Source organism: Penaeus chinensis, chromosome 31 (genome assembly GCF_019202785.1).
Source record: "Penaeus chinensis breed Huanghai No. 1 chromosome 31, ASM1920278v2, whole genome shotgun sequence".
Classification (NCBI taxonomy): domain Eukaryota; kingdom Metazoa; phylum Arthropoda; class Malacostraca; order Decapoda; family Penaeidae; genus Penaeus; species Penaeus chinensis.
Genome location: NC_061849.1, coordinates 22789325 through 22792737, shown reverse-complemented (window position 1 = coordinate 22792737; position 3413 = coordinate 22789325).

Below are 3413 nucleotides of genomic sequence, written 5' to 3'. Positions count from 1 at the left end.
TATTCAACTTATAAACAGTGTGTATATCATTATTATTACTCATTAGCCCTATTTGGATCACAGATTTAATCATAAACGATACTACTATAAACTGCATTTAGTGTTATTAAATTATAATTATTATTATGATGATGATAGTAACTAAGCTAATAATGATGATAATGATGATAATAAAGATAATGTTAATAATATCGATGATAATAATAATATTGATGATGATGATTATATTAATAATAATGGTAATAATGATGATAATAATGATGATGATAATAATGATGATGATGATAATAAAAATAATAATAATGATACTACTACTAATAATGATAATACTATAATAATGATAAGATAATGACAATGGTAACAATAATGATAATAATATTAGTAAGGATAATAGTAACAGAAATAGTAATTGTAATAAAAGAAGTAGAAGTAGCAGTAGTAATACTACTACTACTACTAATACTAATAATGATAATAATAATAATGATGATGATGATGATAATGATGATGATGATGATGATGATGATGATGATAATGATAATGTAAACGATAATGCTAATGATGATGGTGATGGTGATGATGATGATGTAGTGGTAGTAGTAGTAATAATGATGATGATGCTAATGCTAATGATTATGATTATGATTATGATTATGATTATGATTATGATTATGATTATGATTATGATTATGATAATGATAATGATAATGATAATGATAATGATAATGATTATGATTATGATTATGATTGTGATTGTGATTGTGATTGTGATTGTGATTGTGATTGTGATTGTGATTGTGATAGTGATAGTGATAGTGATTGTGATAGTGATAGTGATAGTGATAGTGATAGTGATAGTGATAGTGATAGTGATAGTGATAGTGATTGTGATTGTGATTGTGATAATGATAATCATTATCACTATCATATTTATGATAATATTGATAATAAAAGAATAATACTGACGATGATAATAGTAATAATTACATTATAATTACTGCTGATGTTAATGCTGCTAACTATTAATACTACTACTACCAATAATAATTAAGCTGCTAATAGTAATTAATAATAATAATAATAATAGTAATAATAATAAATAACATTAAACAAATAATAATGATTATAATGATAATAATAATAATAATAATGATAATAATAATAATAAATAGCATTGATAATAATAATGATAACATAATAGTGATAAGGGTTATAACAATACTAACGATAACAATAATAATAATAATAACATCAACAATGATAGTGATAATGATAATCATGATCATCATAATGACCTAACAGCATTTCCTAGGCAGTATCCTCGCCCAGAAGCTTTTCCAAATCGTCTTTTCATCCTCTATGATGCCGCGAATGACAGATCTCCTGGCAAAGTGTAGGATCGTTGTTCGACGAGATGAGACCGCGAGTCAACAAGTTTGCAACATTGAATGCACGACACTTGGGCGTTCCCTTGCAACTGACTTGGTATAAGGATCTGGAACTCAAGAATTTCGTCAATTTAACGAAGATGTGGGAGAAAGGTGAAGAGATCAAGCCTACATTCGTTATTACAGGTAATGTAAGAATAGAGGGAGGGTATGTTTTCATTCTGTTTTTTTTTTTTTTTTTTTTTTTTTTTCTCTGATCTTATCTCATCTTATTTTATTTATATTATTTTAATTCAATATAACTTAATCTAATTTAATTTTATGTTTTTATATTTTAGTTTTATTTTATTTTGGCTTTATTTATATCTATTTAATGGTTTGTCTATTTATTTATTTCTTTTTACCTATGTGGAGCTTCTTCGTCGAAAGAAGTTCGCGTCTTAATTATCACTTATTACTGTTATCATTGTGACAGTAATAAGTGAGAGATCTTATGGTAGGTAGTCAGGGCTACCGAATTTGTACCTTATCATAAAAAAAGCCTTTCTGGAATTACAAAAAAGGTCATCGTGCCTACTGTAGAACTTAGCCTATTTTGTCTGTTAAAAACTGGCCTGTGGATAAGAACAGTTTCGACCCACCTCAGTGTTTTGAATGAAGTTGGAACGACAGAGATTATGGTAGTTTCATTTTTTTTTTCTGACTGTCACAATGTTCATGGTATTATTGATAAAACTATGAATGATGCATTTCAATATAAATATTTGATTCCTGCAGAAAGCATAAAATGGTTATTGCAGTGTGTGACGTCAAACGGCAAATGTCAATGGTATCACGACTTGTCTGTCTCTGCATGTAACAGAAGGATTTATATCATTACAAACTGGTGGCAGTGGTAGGATTGAGCAATATGTCGTGTAAAGCATAAGTGATACCTTGGTTAGACCTGGGGGAGCTGCTTTTTGAACCCATGTGGAGCTCATGTGGAAGACACGTGGAACTTAATTTAGCTTGGGTGGCATGACTGTCATTTTATGCTTATGACCCACCATATTGCATGGTAACTATGCGAAATCACAAAGAGTCCACTCTCAGTTTCAGAGGAAATCACAAATGGGTTGAATTAGTTGCTGCTAAATCAACATAAATCTCTAAAAACGAGATTGATTGATTGCTTGTTTTTGAAATTAACTGCCGCGTCAACAGCTAAGGTCATTGGCGGCGGACACCTTGTTAGATTGAAATGTTAAAATATTAAACATATTTGATATTTAGTATCAATTTATGTCTTATAAATAATATCAAATATTATATTCAAATTCAAAGCATAAACATTATACTCTAAATATATATCTTTTTTCATAAACATTATCCACAATTAAATTTTATTGAAAATATTAGTCTCCCTAAGGAAACTAGTAAGACCTATGTCACAATCCTCCTCAAATACATTTTTCAGTGTATATGGGGGAAACAAGTACATACGTCTTTGGTCTGAGAATGTTGCATACCTTTCCACTACATGTGCAACTATTAATGGCTCAGTTTTGTGTGCCCGCTTCTTAGTCTTGTTAATTCAACTTCTACTAGTCGGTTGGGATAGGTGCTGGTCATCCAACTGCCAAGGTCATCTCTAATCTCTCGCAGTTTGTTTCTAGAGGTATGCCTCCATTGTTCCCTCCATTTATCACGAAGACAACTCCTGATCCTGGGTTTCAAGTCAGTGTGTGGGAGAGGAAAACGAGCATCACAGGGCTGAGCGGCAGCTGCCTTGGCCTTCCGATCAGCTCGCTCATTCCCACTGATACCAACATGTGCTGGCACCCAACATAGAGTCTACCTTTTACGTGCTGACATCAGTGCAAGCCAATCTTCGTCCGTAAGATCTCTAGTCATGTTGACTGCTGCAAGATGGTATTTAACTCTGCAGTGAAGATCGAGGCTGCTAGAGAAAGACTGCCAAATGCAGTCTTCCTACTGCTCACTGCTGCAAAGCCCACACCGTTTACAGATTTCTAATCATCT